The following is a 17,285-nucleotide window of genomic DNA, read 5'->3' on the forward strand; positions in this document are numbered from 1 at the left end:
TCTGCCTGGTTTTGGAATTAGGGTTATACTAGCTTCATAGAAGGAGTTGGGGAGCTTTCCCTGTTCTCCAATTGTGTGGCAAAGTTTGAGAAAGATTGGTTTGAGTTCTTCCATGAAGGTTTGATAGAATTCAGCTGAAAAGACATCTGGTTCTGGACTCTTCTTTTTGGGGGGGTTTTTTGTTACTTTTGCAGTCTCGATGAGTGTGATAGGTTTGTTTAAGAGATTAATCTGTTCTGAGTTTAGCTTTGATAGATGATATGTGTCCAGGAATTTATCCATTTCCTCCATATTATCTAGTTTTGTGGAGTACAGGATTTTGAAATAAGTCCTGATGATTCTCCCAATTTCACTTATGTCTATTGTGATCTCTCCTTTTTCATTTCAAATTTTGTTAATTTGAAGCATCTCTTTTTTTTTTCTTTTTTTGCTTGATCAAATTATCCAGGGGTTTGTCAATTTTGTTTATTAAAAAAAAAAAACTATCTCTTTGCTTTGTCTATTTTCTTAGTTTCCAATTCATTAATTTCTGCTCTGATCTTAATTATTTCCATCTGAGGCTGTTTGGGTTGAATTCTTCTTGCTTTTACAATTCCTTTAGGTGGATGGTTAGGTTATTGATTTGGGATCTCTCTGTCTTTGTTATGAAGGCATTTAGTGCTATGAATTTTCCCCTGAGGACTGCCTACATTGTGTCCCACAAGTTTTGATACAATGTGTTCTCGTCATTATTCATTTCATTTTTTATTTGGTCCACTATACATTTATTGATTAAAAGTGTGCTGTTCGGTTCCCAGTTGGCATTGAGATTCTTGATGGGTCTTTCTTTGTTAATTTCTAGCAATATAGCGTTGTGATATGATATTATGCAGGGAATTATGTCAATCTTCCTAAATATATGGAGGCAGGCTTTGTGACCCAGTATACGATCAATTTTAGAGAATGTTCCATAGGCTGCTGAGAAGAATGTGTAGTCTGTGTATCTGAGATGGAGTGTTCTGTAGATGTCCATTAGGTCTAAGTGATCTATCATTTTGTTGAGAGTTTTGGACATGTTCAATTAGGTTTGCATTTTCTACTACTTTTCTATGTATAGTTCCCATTCCTCTATCAAGCTCCCTTTTCACATCATTTTCTGATTTTCTTGATGCTTCTTGGAATTCATCCTTGCATTTCCTTATGTCTTCAACTGATTTTTGAGGTCTTCTTCTTTTCAATCTCCTTCATATCTCTTAACTGTCTTTTAACTCCTTCCATTTTCTTATCTATTAGGTCCAGTCTAGTGATGGCAGCATCCACACGATTATTGGTCCTTTGCTGCTTTTCTGCAAGTTCTACCAGTAACTTGGTCAGGGTTGCATTGCTCATAGCTTCATTTGGTGTTCTGATCCTAATGTCTCTTCTATGTTTTGATTAGAGATGTGCATTGTAGGATAGGGTGATCTTACTGGATTTCCTTGCATTTGATTTTTCATTTTATTTCTTTTGCACTGTGGTCTGCCCATCACAGTGTATGGGCAGGGAGAGTAGGACTGTGGTCTCTATGGGCAGGGGGAGTGATGCCTCTTGGGAAAGCTGGCCTGAGCTAGCAGGCAGGCAAGCAGATGGGCAGAGTGGTCCTGAGCTAACATGTGGGTGGGTGGATCAGCCTGAGCTCATGCACAATGTGAAGCTGAAGCAACCAGAGGCTGGATGCTGAAGCAGTCTGAGCTCTCACTCAGCAGAACACCAAAGCAGCCTGAGCTCATGCGTGGTGGGGATGCCAAAGGAGCCTGAGCTTGCACTCGGAGAGACACTGAAACACCAAGCACTGGAGCAGCCTGTTCCCTCACTTGATGGAATGCCAAAGCAGCCTGAGCTTCTGTGTGGCAGGGATGCCAAAGTAGCCTGAGCTCTCACACGGTGGAGCACTGAAGCGATCTGAGTTAGCACAGGGAGGGACGCTGAAGCACCAAGCACCGGAAGTAGCCTAAACTCGCAGGTGGCAGGACAGGACACTGGGACACTGAAGCAGTCTGCAGGTGGGCAGCATGGCAGACAGGCAGGGGATTGGGCCTCAGCTGGTGCAGGCGGTCAGGCAGAGTGGGCCTGAGCTCGCTGGGGCAGGTGGAATGGTCCTGAGCTCGCGCATGGACCAGCAGCTACTAGAGCAGTAAGTGGGCAAATGGGCAGAGCGGGCCAAGCTTGCACAGTGGAGATGGGCGGGGTGTGTGTGGTGGGCAGATGGACTGATGGAGTCTGAGCTCAAATGGACCAGAGGGTGGAGCCTGGCCAAGGTCACGCTTGTGCAAGGGCAGCAGAGTGATCACCCCTGTGCAATAAGGCAAGTGAAACTATGCTGGCCTGGGTCCCCTTCCTACAGTAACTGAGGGAATATCCTGAAGATGTGACTATGGGTAAGGTGGCTGCTTGGGTGTACTGGGGGACTGGTGGGCTACCTATGAGCAAGGGAATCAGAGATTCCCTTTTTATTTCCCCCTCTACACCCTCCCACTGATGATCTATTAGAGATTGCTCTCCCCTAAAAGACCCAGCAAACCCTTGATGCCTTGCCTTTCTTTACCAGGTAGGTAAGGCACAGTTAGGTGGTCGCCATCTTGACTGGAAGTCTAAAAATTCTTCATAGAGTTAGTACATTTTACAAGTGCAAGATATGTGGCTAGGGAGATAGTTTAGCATTTAAAGGTGCTTGCTTGTAAAGCCTGATGGCCCAGAGTTTGATTCCCTGGTACCTACATAAAGCTCAGTGCTCAAAGTGGTGCTTGTGTCTTGAGTTCATTTGCAGTGGCAAGAGGCCCTAGTGTGCCCATTCTTTCTCTTTCCTCACAAATAAGTATATAAATAATTTAAAAAAACAAATGCAAGATATGATCATTCATTAAGTCATTCTGGTGTTGTTTTATTTTATTTTTAAATTTTTATTTAGTTTTTTAAGTTTCATTTATTTGAGTCAGAGACAACACACCAACGTCTCCAGCTACTACAAATGAACTCCAGATGCTTGTACTCACCCTGTGCATCTGGCTTACGTGGGTCCTGGGGAATCAAACCAGGGTCCTTTGGCTTTGCAGGCAAATACCTTAGCCACTAAGCAATCATTCCAGCCCTTTAATTCTATAAAAAATATTTTTTCCTGGGCTGGAAAGATGGCTTAGCAGTTAAGATACTTGCCTACAAAAAAAAAAACACCCAGATTCAATTCCCCAGTAGCCACATAAAGCCAGATGCACAAGGTGGTGCAATGTGTTTGGAGTTTGTTTGTAGTGGCTAAAGGCTCTGACATGCCCATTCTCTCTCTCTCTTTTTCTGCTTCTTTCTCTCTCTCATATAAGTAAATAAAATAAAGTGGGTTTTTTGTCTATTTATTTGCAAGAACAGAGAGAGAGAAAGGGAGGGAGAAAGAGAGAGAATGAGTCAGCAGTGGCTTTGGCTCCAGCAGTGGCTGCTCCAGCAGCAGCAGCAGAAGCAGTGGTTCTGGCTCCAGCTCCGGCAGCAGCAACATGTCCAGCAGCAGCTGTACCAGGTGTGTGGGGCCACAGCTGCCAGGCTCGGCTTGCCCCATAGGAAAAGCCACTGCCCAGCTCCAGAAAACAGAACAGCAGTAGAACGATCCAGCCAGCTTACTTGAACCCACAGAGGGACCAAAAGAGGGACGCATAACTCAGACCAAAATCATCCAAAAAGGTAACTGGGATTGCACTAGGAAAGAGTCTCACTTGGTCACAAGCTGACTTGGAACCATCAGCAGACCAGAAATCTTAACCTCTTTGTTGATAGAAGATCTGGTTGTTATAATACCTACTCTTGCATAAATACTTGGCGCTGTCTTTCATTGAATGTGTACATTGTTTAGTTATATTTGAGAATCTATCTATATTTTGTTCCACTCAGCCGACTTGAACTCCCATAGCAGGCAAACCTAACCCCTAGGAACAACTTTGTAGATACTCTGAGAGTCTTAAGAGCCACACCTAATACCTTAAGTTCCTACCCTGAAAATATATAACATCAACTCAATTGATACAGCTAAGAATAACCAGCTAACTAGAAAATCCAAGCATTAACTTAATCCAAGATGCAAAAACATATACATTATAACACAAGAAACACTAAAAATCAAGACAATATAAATCCACCAAAACTATTCATGCATCAGAAATGACCTCTAGTGAGAACGAGTTAGAGGAAATGCCTGAGAAAGAGTTCAAAAGAATGATTGTAAATATGTTCATAGAAGTCAAAGAACAAATCAAAGGAATCAAAGAGGAAATCAAAGGAATCAAAGAAGACACAGGACACCAATTTAATGAAATAAAGAAGGCAATACAAGACATAAATAAGGAAATAGAAATAATAAAGAAAAACCAGTCAGAATTACTAGCAATGAAGAACACAGTTAATGAAATAAAAGCTCGGTGAAAAATCTTACCAGTAGAATTGATGAAGGAGAGGACAGAATATCTAGACTAGAAGACCAGGTGGCAGATCTAATACAGTCCAACAAAGAGAAAGACAAACTTATAGAAAAGTATGAGTGGGAATTTCAAGATATTCGAGACACTATGAAAAGATCAAGCATAAGAATTCAGGGCATAGTAGAAGGAGAAGAATTCCACTCCAAAGGCATAGTAGGCGTCTTCAACAAAATCATAGAAGAAAACTTTCCCCAAATTGGGAAAGAGGTGCCAATGCAGATACAGGAAGCCTTTAGAACCCCAGCTAGACAAAACCTGGAAAGAACCTCTCCTCGCCATATTATAATCAAACTACCAAGCACACAATCCAAAGGAAAAAATATTGAAAGCAGTCAGAGAGAAAAATCAAGTTGCCTACAAAGGCAAGCCCATCAGGATTACAGCAGATTACTCAACACAAACTTTAAAAGTCAGAAGGGCTTGGAGTGATGTATTCCAAGTTCTGAAAGATAACAACTGTCAACCAAGGTTACTTTATCCTGCAAAGTTATCCACTCAAACAGATGGAGAAATAAGGACATTCCATGACAAAAGCAGGCTAAAGGAGTATTTGAAAATAAAACCAGCTCTTCAGAAAATACTTGAAAGAATCCTCCATGCTGAAGAAAAGGAAAAGCACACATATAAGGAACCTGGAAAAAACAAACAATACTCAAATACTACTTAACACAAGAGAGCAAAGATAGTACCAGAACTACAAAAAAAAAAAAAAAAAAAAAAGGCAAACATAAATACACACCTTTCAATAATATCTTTTAATATCAACTGTCTCAATGCCCCAACCAAAAGACATAGGTTTGCAGACTGGGTTAAAAAGCAGGATCCTACAATTTGTTGTCTCCAAGAAACTCACCTTTCTACAAAGGATGGACATTATCTTAGGGTGAAAGGTTGGAAAACGGTGTTTCAAGCAAATGGGCGTAGTAAACAAGACCAGGTTGCTATCCTAATATCTGACAAGGTAGACTTCAGTCCAACATTAGTCAAGAAAGATAAGGAAGGTCACTTTATATTGATTAAGGGCACACTCCAACAGGAGGACATTACAATCCTAAACATATATGCACCTAACATGGGGGCTCCCAAATTCATCAAACACTATTAGAACTAAGGTCACAGACAACACCAAACACAGTGGTAGTGGGGGATTTCAACACCCCACTTTCATCAATTGACAGGTCATCCCGGGAAAGAATAAACAGAGAGGCATCTGGACTAAATGAGGTCATAGAAGGAATGGACCTAATAGATATATACAGGACATTTCATCCAAAGGCTGCAGAATATACATTCTTTTCAGCAGCACATGGAACATTCTCTAAAATAGACCATATATTAGGACACAAAGCAAATGTTAACAAATACAGGAAAATTGAAATAATTGCTTGCATTCTATCTGACCACAATGGAATCAAACTACAAATCAATAGCAAAAAAAGCTATCGATTATACACAAAATCATGGAAACTACACAATACACTACTAAATGATGAATGGGTCAATGAAGAAATCAAGAAGGAAATCAAAAAATTCATAGAGTCAAATGCTAATGAGAACATAACATACCAAAATCTCTGGGGCACAATGAAGGCAGTCTTAAGAGGTAAAATTTATAGCTTTAAGTGCCTATATTAAGAAATTTGAGAGGGAAACTTCTGCCTCAAACTTCGCAGGTCTTTGGCACAAGCCACTGAACTTCTTCCCATCTCTGAGCAGACATCTGCCTGGCAAATAAAACATCTGCAGAAATGAACCTGAGCGTCACTGGAAACAACACTACTCAGTCTTCCATGCAGGTTGTGCTCCAGCAGAATGGAGATGGAGTCTCCAGTTCCATTCCTATAGGGGCAGAGAAGTGCTTGCAGGGCAACCCTGGGACCTGAAGAGTGAAAGGGAAGGAGGACTGTGCAGGAACATGTGGCACACATCAGATGAAATTGACAGTGGTGAAGAAGGATGGGCTGGATTCCAGATTTGAAAACATAACTCCGTGAGCCATGAGCTCTTCTGAGGATCCACCTCTCATAGGATGTAAGCCTCGTGGTTCTGATCTGGAGACTGATGTGGAACTTGATTTGTACCCAGGGGAGGAAGATTCATACGTCTGGAGCAAGTTGGAACTGACACATTCTGAAGGCCCACTTGGATCACTTCAATGGTGCCCCGTGCCCCCTGAAGAGTTGACTAAGGCATTTGATTTCAGAAGAAACAACTCAGAAAATCAAGAGGCAAAGAAAGAACTGCACAAGAGGTGGACACAATGGCTCAGGCCTGTAAACCGAGCTTCCCGGATGACTGAGGTGGAAGTGTTGCTTGCCTCCAGGAGTTTGAGTCAAACCTGTCTTGAAAAACTAACCCTGTTTTATAAAGGAAAACAGCAATTAATTCTTAAATGTAAAAGTTCTTTTGTGTAACTCATTCTATATACAGACTTTCAAAAGGTTCCCAATGCCACAATAAAACAGAAATGGATATTCAAAAAAAAAAAAAAAGAAAGAAAGAAAAAGAGAAAGAAATTAGAAAGGTCGCAAGTAAACCACCTAATGCTTCACCTTAAAGCCTTGGAAAAAGAAGAACAAGGCAAACCAAAAATCAGTAGACAGGAAGAAATAATAAAGATTGGGGCAGAAATTAATAAAATAGAAACTAAAAAAAAATCCAAAAAAAATCAATGAAACAAAGAGGTGGTTCTTTGAAAGGTTAAACAAGATTGATAAAACCTTAGCAAATCTGCCCAAAAGAAAGAAAGAAGAGACACATTTTAATAAAATTAGAGATGAAAAAGGTAATATCACAACAGATGCCAGAGAAATTCAAATAAACATAGGGACATACTATAGAAGCATATACTCCACAAAGTATGAAACTCTGAAAGAAGTGGATGATTTTCTTGATTTATATGACCTGTCTAAATTAAATCAAGATGAGATTAATCACTTAAATAGACCTATAATGAGCATGGAGATCTGAACAGTAATCAATAATCTCCCAATTAAAAGAAGCCCAGACCCAGATGGATTCACTGCTGAATTTTACCAGACCTTCAGGGAAGAGCTAACACCCTTGCTACTTAAGCTTTTCCATAAAATAGAAAAACAAGGAATTCTACCAAACTCCTAATATGAAACTAGCATCACCTCGATACCAAAACCAGGCAAAGATAGAACAAAACAAGAAAATTACAGACCAATCTCCCTCATGAACATAGATGCAAAAATTCTCAACAAAATATTGGCAAACAGAATGCAAGAATATATCAGAAATATCATTCATCCTGACCAAATAGGCTTTATCCCAGAGATGCAGGGATGGTTCAATATATGCAAATTGATAAATATAATACATTATATAAATGGATTGAAGGACAAAAATCACATGATCATTTCATTAGACACAGAGAAAACGTTTGACAAAATCTAAAATCCCTTCATGGTAAAAGTCCTAAAAAGACTGGGAATAGAAGGAACATATCTCAATATAATAAAGGCTATTTATGACAAGCCTATAGCCAACATATTACTAAATGGGGAAAAACTGGAAGCTTTCCCACTAAAATCAGGAACAAGGCAAGGGTGTCCACTGACCCCACTGTTATTTTATATAGTACTGAAAGTCTTAGCCATAGCAATAAGGCAAGAGACACACATAAAAGGGATACCAAACGGAAAGGAAGAGATCAAATTATCATTATTTGCAGATGACATGATTCTATATATAAAGGACCCGAAAGACTCTACCAACAAACTGTTAGAGCTGATCAAAACCGACAGCCATGTCGCATGATACAAAATAAATACCCAGAAATCAGTAGCCTTCATATATGCTAACAACAAACACACAGAGGATGAAATCAGAGAATCACTCCCATTCACAATTGCATCAAAAAAAATAAAGTACCTTGGAATAAACCTAACCAAGGAAGTAAAGGATCTCTACAATGAAAACTTTAAAACACTCAAATGAAAAATTGCAGAAGACACTAGGAAGTGGAGAAACATCCCTTGTTCCTGGATTGGAAGAATCAATATTGTGAAAATGGCAATCTTACCAAAAGCAATCTACACATTTAATGCAATCCCCATCAAAATTCCAAAGGCATTCTTCATGGAAATAGAGAAAACAATCCAAAAATTCATTTGGAATCACAAAAACCTTGAATATCTAAAATAATACTGAGCAACAAAAATAAGGCTGGTGGTATCACCATACCTGATTTTAACCTATATTACAGAGCCATAGTAACAAAAAACAGCATGGTACTGGCACAAAAGCAGACATGTAGATCAATGGAACAGAATAGAGGACCCAGATGTAAGTCCAGGTAGCTATAGCCACCTGATATTCGATAAAAATACCAAAAATACTCATTGGAGAAAAGACAGACTCTTCAGCAAATGGTGTTGGGAAAACTGGATATATATCTGCAGAAGGATGAAAATAGATTCTTCTATCTCACCATGCACAAGAATTAAGTCCAAATGGATTAGAGACCTTACCATCAGACCTGAAACTCTGAAACTGCTAGAGGAAAAAGTAGGGGAAACCCTTGAACATATTGGTCCTGGCAAAGACTTTCTGAATACAACCCCAATTGCTCAGACAATAAAACCACAGATTAATCATTTGGGACCTTATGAAATTACAAAGATTTTGTACTGCAAAGGACACTATGAATAAAGCAAAGAGGCAACCTACAGAATGGGAAAAAATCTTCACCAGCTATATATCTGATAGAGGATTAATATCTAGGATATACAAAGGACTCGAAAAGTTAAATAATATGAAATCAAACAAGCCAATTAAAATATGGGCTATGGATCTAAGCAGAGAGTTCTCAAAGGAAGAAATATGGATGGATATAATCATCTAAAACAATGTTCTACATCCCTAGTCATCAGGGAAATACAGATTAAAACTACATTGAGATTCCATCTCACTCCTGTCAGATTGGCTACCATCATGAAAACAAATGATCATAAATGCTGGCAGGGTTGTGGAGTGAATGCAATCTGGTCCAGCCATTGTGGAAATCAGTGTGGAGGTTCCTAAAACAGCTAAAGATTGATCTACCATATGACCCAGCTATAGCACTCCTAGGCATATATCCTAAGGACTCATCTCATTTCCTTAGGAGTGTGTGGTCAACCATGTTTATTGCTGCTCAACTTATAATAGCTGGGAAATGGAACCAGCCTAGATGTCCCTCAACTGATGAGTGGATAATGAAGATGTGGCACATTTATACAATGGAGTTCTACTCAGCGGTAAACAAAAATGAAGTTATGAAATTTGCAGGAAAATGGATGGATCTGGAAAGGATTATACTAAGTTAGGTAACCCAGGCCCAGAAATCTAAGCATCACATGTTCTCTCTCATATGTGGATCCTAGCTACAGATGATTGGGCTTCTGTGTGAGAAGGAAAAAACTCAGTAGCAGAGGCCAATAAGCTAAAAAAGAGATACAAAGGGAAGAGAAAGGAAGGGAGGAGGGTACTTAATAGGTTGGTATTGTATATATGTAAGTAGAAGAATAGATTAACAGGGGTGAAAAGGCCCAAAGTGAGGTCAGGGGAGGAGATTGAGTAAAGGAAAGGTGGAGGGAGGGCTAATCAAAATCTAAGAGGTTATAAATAAATCATATGGAATCCTCCGGTTTTGGACAATGGAACACTCAGGAGCCATAGATCATTGCCAGAAAATTTTCAGTGCCAGGGATGGGACACCTTCCAGTGAGTTGTTGGCCAGGGAGGTCCCTGATGCCTCCAAAACATTATAGGCCATTGCCAAGGCCCTTGGTTTCCCACCAGAAATTGATGGTAAGACCCTATTGCTGAAGACTCCACATACTTGGGCTACAAGGCCACTGAGAAATCCTGCTGGAACTGAGCTGATAACCTCCTCCATGTAGACCAGCTGACAGAAAGCTGGAAGAAGCCATTCTACATGCAGTTCAATGGGAGAAAGAGATACCACCAGTGAGGATACTCAACAGTGGACACTGCAAGCCTTATAATTGGCTAGCCAGGCCAAATGAGCCAACGGGTGCAATAGTGGCACATCTGTCATGGTGGAAACCAACTGCCCCTCAATTGGACTGCAGGCCCACTCCAAGGGAGGGAATACATCCCTGATACTGAAAACTTAAAACAGGGGTTTTCATGAGCCCTAGGGGTGTAACATTTGCTGATGTCTGGATGAATGTATATACTTTGCTTATCAAATTGCCCAGTAAGTACTTCTCTTAATATTCATGCCCTTATATTAATGCTACTCTCACTTTGGGTAGAGAATCTTCTTTTTTCAGATGGCAGTGACCTTGGGATGACTCAGAAGGTATCATGGTGCTGGAAAGAAGTGACTACAATACCAAGTGACATCTCAATCACACTTTCCAAGGCTCAGGGTCTAATGCAGAAGAGGTGGTGGAAAGAATGTAAGAGCCAAAGGAAGGGTAGGATTCCTTACAACATGCTCCCTCCAGACATAAAATGTCCTCCATATCCATGACCTCATAGTACCTGTCACTACCTACACAAGACCATCATAAGAGGAGGGAAAGATCACAACATCAAAATAAAAGGGAAACTTATTTAGATGGGGAGGGGATATGATGGAGAATGGAATTTCAAAGGGGAAAGGGAGGGAGGGAGGGCGTTACCATGGGATATTTTTTATAATCATGAAAAAATTTTAAAATTTTAAAAATTGAGAAAAAATAAAATAAGGTTATATATATATAGATAGATAGATAGATAGATAGATAGATAGATAGATATAGATATAGATATATGAAAGAAAGAGAGAGAATGGACTCATCAGGGCCTCTTGCCACTACAAACTAGATGCATATATCACTTTGTGCATCTGGTTTTACATAGGTACTGGGGAATTCAACTTGGGGAATTGAACTCAGGCTGTCAGGCTTTGCACGCAAGTGCCTTTAACCACTGAACTACCTCTTCAGCCTTGGTCTTGTTTTAAATATCTTTTTTTATTTTTATTTATTTGAGAGAGAGAGAAAGAGAGAATGGGTGCCCCAGGGCCTCTAGCCACTTTAAACAAACTCCAGATGCATGTGCCACCTTGTGCATGTGGTTTATGTGGGTCATGGGAAGTGAACCTGGGTCCTTTTGCTTTGCAGACAAGCCCTTTAACTGCTAAGCAATCCCTCCAGCCCCAGAATATCTTTATAATAAGGATTTGGAGAGAAGAAAATCTCTACTTATTTAGCATGCATGTAATAGTCCATGACTCCAAGCTGACATCAAAGCATTGCTCAGTGGTAAGATGTCCGGGTCATACTGCATGTGTGTGAAGCCACATGAGTCACCAAGAGGATGAGCAGATTTATCCTGATGGCTTTGAAAGCAAATTTACCCCCATTTTCTTTCAGCTTTGCTACCAGAGGTACATACTCTCCTCTCTCAATACATTTCTATGACATTTTTAGTAGCAAGACATTTTTTCATTGACTCTTTACATTTATAAGCTACCTTTATAAGAATAACTAATTTGTTAAATAAAATTGTCCATCATTTAAGATTTTAGTCCATCATAGATTGGTAATTCTACAGTATTTAGAGTAAAATTTAGGTTTATCATTGTAATACAATTGTCCACTGTCAATGCACACTTACAGGACAGATTTTGGTGTGAAACTACATTATTATGCCTATCATAATGTTCACTACACAAACTTCTTTTGGTTTTTCAAGGTAGAGTTTCACTCTAGCCCAGGCTGACTGTGAATTCATTATGTAGTCTCAGGGTGGCCTCAAACTCATGACAATCCTACCTCTGCCTCCTGAGTACTGGGATTAAAGGCATTACCACCAGGCCCAATTTACATGTTTCTTAAATGTGTATTCATTGTTTTACTAATCATATAGGTCTCCATGATTATTATTATTATTGATTATTATTATTATTTTGTTGTTGATGATTTGAGGTAGGGTTTCACTGTAGCTCAGGCTGACCTGGAATTTACTATGTAAGCTCAGGGTGGCCTCGAACTCATGGCAATCCTCCTACCTCTGCCTCCCAAGTGCTGGGATTAAAGGCATACACCACCATGCCCAGGATTATTTTTAACCAAGCTTTCACTCTCATATACGTGAGTTTTAAGGTCCAGCTACAGTGAAGTTGATGCCATGCTAGAAGTCCAAGGCTGTCTGCTGGCAGTCATGAACCACTGAAATGTGGTGGCTGTTGCCCTGGAAGATGGCAAAGGGTAACCCCTGATTGGTGGTCAGCCAGAAGATTTTGGTAATAGCCTTGCAAGTAAAGGGACCATAAGGTATGGAGCTGCACAGAGTCTCTGGGTGTCACTGGATAGGGCCATTGGAGTAGCCAGTGTCTATCAGGTAACCATTTAATGCCAGCTGACATCCTCCATTACTGGCTGCTGTGGACATGATAAGCACATGCCTGCCTTGCAGGTCATAGATGACAAGGCTCCAGCTGTGGCAGATGAGAATCTGGTTGGGGTCATAAGCAGGTTTCTGCAGAGCCTCCACCATCACAAACACTCACCAATGGTAGGCTCCATATGCAACCACTATAACAGCAAAGCAGAACTGATGTCCTGTCATCCAGCACAACAAACCCAGGAAGCTACATCACAAACATGCTGTCACTGTTGGTTCCTAAGCAGAGCAGCTCTTGGGAGAGTAAGGCAGGACTGCCATAGTCCTGGAAGGTGTTATATAGGCCACTGGGGGAGAAAAGCCATCAACAGTCTTAACCAGCAATGGACTCTGTGAGTTATACAACTGATCAGCCAAGCAAGATGTATCCACTAATGCAATAGTAGCATGGTTGTTATGGCATAATCAACTGTTCACTGATTGAATTTGAAACCCATTCCATTGGAGGAAATTCATTCCTGGTACTGAAAGCCTAGTCAAAAGTCAAAAGCTAGATAGGTCATTTCTAAGAGGAACTCTATTGTTGTCTGGCTAAATGGATATGTTGTGTACCCATCAAATTGCCCTTTAAATATGTACAACTATACCATAGATTAGTGCCCTTCTCATCTTTGGTTAGAAAAGCTTCTCTTGGAACTGGAGATATGGCTGAGCAGTTAAAGGTACTTACCTGCAAAGCCTAACTACCTGTGTTCTGTTACCCAGTACCCATGTAAATCCAGATGCATAAACTGGCACGTGTATCTGGAGTCCCATTTGCAGTGGCTAGAAGCCCAGGTGTTCTCTCTCTATCTCTCTCTCTCTCTCTCTCTCTCTCTCTCTTTCTCTCTCTCTCTTTCTCTCCCCTTGGAAATACACAGATAAATGAAATATTTAAAAAAAAAAAAAAGACCCAGGCATGGTGGAACACACCTTTATTCCCAGCACTAGAGAGGCCAAGGTAGGAGGATCTCCATGAGTTCAAGGTCAGCCTAAGACTACAGAATGAATTCTAGGTCAGCCTGGGCTAGAATGAAACCCTACCTTGAAAAGCCAAAACTAAATAAATAAACAAGAAACATGGGCCAGACAGATGGCTTAGTGGTTAAGTGCCTATGAAGCCTAAGGACCCCAGTTTGAGGCTCAATTCCCTAGGACCCATGTAAGCCAGATGCGGACTTCCGGTTAAGATGGCAGTATAGGTACCATGCCAAAGCAGCTTAGGGGGGAAAAAAAAATCCTCAGCAAAATACACACATTTACTAAAATGTGAGGTGTATAGGAAATTTAAGTGGCAGCGGGGAAGTAGGAGAGATCCAGAGCATCCAGAGCCCACAGAGGCCGGCAGAAGCAGCTCTGGCAGGTCCTCGGATAGCGGCAGCAGCTGCGGTGCGCCAGAAAGCTTCCAGGCTCAGCTTGAGCCACAGGAAAAGCCTGGTGCGGGGAGCTTCCACTCACACCGGAGCTCTCTGCAAACTCAGGAAACGTGAAGGGAGAGCGGCAGTGAGCAACGGAGGAGCAGATCACAAGGTAGAAGAACACATGGAACAGCGAGAGAACTAACCAGCATCTGCAGCCTCCCCTCCCCCACTGCCAGTGCCCACCCAGCACCAGAGAACAGAGACCAGGGACCCGGCCATGACAGCTTGAACCGACAGCAGGACCCAAGCAGGAGCAAAGGTAACTGGGATTACACCAGGGAAGGGTCTCACCTGGTCATCAGCTGACTTGGAACCCTCGACAGATCAGAAATCTTTTTTTTTTTTTTTTTTTTTTTTTTTTTGGCTTTTCAAGGTAGGGTCTCACTCTGGCTCAGGCTGACCTGAAATTCACTCTGTAGTCTCAGGGTGGCCTCGAACTCTCAGCGATCCTCCTACTTCTGCCTCCCGCGTGCTGGGATTAAAGGCGTGTGCCACCATGCCCAGCTCAGATCAGAAACTGAACCTCCATGTAAGCCAGATGCACAGGGTGGCGTATGCATCTGGTTCATTTACAGTGGCTGGAGGCCCTGGCAAGCCCATTCTCTCTCTCTCTCTCTCTCTGTGCCTCTTTCTCTTTCTCTGTCTGTCACTCTCAAATAAATAAATAAAAATAAACAAAAAATGGAAAAAAAGAAAAGTTCTTTCTTTGCAGATGGTAACTACTGGGGAGACTCAGATCTCATTAAAGTGCTGAGAAAAAGTGACACTGGAGTGTTCAATGCTAAATAGGTCCTCTGTATCACCCCCTCCAAGGCTCAGGGAACAATGTGGAAAAGGAGGGCAGAAAAAACTAAGGACCAAGGAATGGGGAGGAGTGCTGTGGAACATTCTTGTCCAGGCATGACATGGCTGGTGCACTCATGACCTCACAGTGACTATCATAATCTACACAAGACCCACACAACACTGCACCACTCAACACTCCATCACAGGTGATGGAGGACGGCATGAGGCTTCCCTCCCTCCTTAAGAAGTTTTAAGCTTAAATTTTAAGTTTTTAATGGTGATTGGGGGAATAGAAGATATTTTCTGCAGTGATATAGCCACTGGTAGAACCCATGTGCTCTGGTAAATAATCCTCCATCCATGCTTTATGCAAGCAATCCTAATTAAACTCAGTGAGTCAGGCATACAATAAAAAATAGAAACATCAAAGCAGAAGAGGGACTAGCTACGAAGAAGGAACAGCAGAGAGGGGCAGGGAAGTGTACTGTTGTAGACAGCTTCACGTTGCTGGGATGAACATCCAAACCAGGTACAGTTTATAGGAGGAAGGGATTTATTTCAAGCTTACAGATCCAGGGAGAAGTTCCATTTATGGTGGAAAAAGCTGCTTCCATATATCCATGCAAAGAGAAACAACCAAACATCACACAACACCAGAAAGCCAAAAGCAGCAAGCAGCAGGGACTCAGCCAGAGCTCAATCTGTTCTCATATACCTTTAGGCTGGAATTCAAATCCACCCCATCTTAGGTGTTAGGCTGGAAAGATGGCTTAGCACTAAGGTGCTTGACTGCAAAGCCAAAGGACTCAGGTTCAATTCCCCAGTACCCATGTAAGCCAGATGCACAAGGTAGCACATGTGTCTGGAGTTCATTTGCAGTGGCTGGAGGTCCTTTAACACCCATTTTCTCCCCCTCTTTCCCTGTCTCTTTCCCTCTTTCTCTTGAATGAATAAATAAAATATTGAAAAAAATGAAAGATGTAATGAATAAGCGATATGAAAACCTACAAGCTAAATGATGTATCTGTTTTTTAAAAGGATGGCTGGAGAAATGGCTCAGCAGCTAAGGCATTTACCTGTGAAGCCTAACTAACTAACTGAGTTTGATTCCCCAGTACCCACATAAAGCCAGATGCATAAAGTGGCACCTGCATCTAGAGTTCATGCTCAGTGGCTAGAGGCCCTGGGGCACCACTCATTCTCTCTTCCCCCAGATGTGGTCATGCATGCCTTTAGTCCCAGCACTGGGGAGGCTGTTAGGAGGATCACTATGAATTCGAGGCCAGCCAGAGACTACATAGTGAATTCCAGGTCAGCCTAAGCTAGAGCGATACCCTGTCTTGAAAAACCAAAAAGAGAGAGAGAGGGAGTGAGAAAGGCATTTGAGTAGAAATGTCCTGAGGAGCTGCATAATGCTACACTTGGAAGGTGTGCATTATCACAAGGAAATTTCAGTGCCGGGGTGGGATACCTTCCAGTGAGTTATTGGTCAGGAAGGCTCCTGATGCCCCTAAACATTACAGGCCATTGCCAAGGCTCCTGGTTATCCACCAGAACATGATGGTAAGACACTATTGCTGAAGATGCCACATGCTTGGATTGCAGGTCACTGAGAAATCAAACTAGAACTGAGCTGGAAGCTTCCTCCCTGTTGACTAGCTGTCAGGATGCTTGAAAGTGTTATGAAGATTGTGTGTGGGGGGGAGTCATCAGTGGTCTTCACCAGCAGCCAGAAAGTCAGGCCAAATATAACAACTAGTGCAATGGTGGCATGTCTGTTATGGGGTAGACCAACAGCCCTTTGATTGGGTGTGAGGCCTGCTCCACTGGATGGGATTCCTTCCTGGTACTGAAAACATACTGAAAAGCCTATGGCTTGGGAGGTCATAAGTCATAGGGTGAAAACTGCTACTGTTGTCCGGATAAATGTCTATATTGTGCCCACCAAACTGCACTCAACACTTGTGCTTATGTCCATATATTAATGCTACTCTCAAATTAGAGAAGTTTCTCTTGTCAGATGGCCATGACCACTGGGAAGAAATGACAGTGGTGTGTTCGCATTGAAACATTTCTATCCCGCCCTCCAAGGATAAGGGACAATTGTGGTAGTAGTGTCAGAAAGAATGTAAGAGCCAAAATAAGAGGAGGAATACTTTGCAATATTGTCTTCCAAACACAAAGGTACTGTGGCATT

This window comes from Jaculus jaculus, chromosome 6, assembly GCF_020740685.1.
Source record: "Jaculus jaculus isolate mJacJac1 chromosome 6, mJacJac1.mat.Y.cur, whole genome shotgun sequence".
Classification (NCBI taxonomy): Eukaryota; Metazoa; Chordata; class Mammalia; order Rodentia; family Dipodidae; genus Jaculus; species Jaculus jaculus.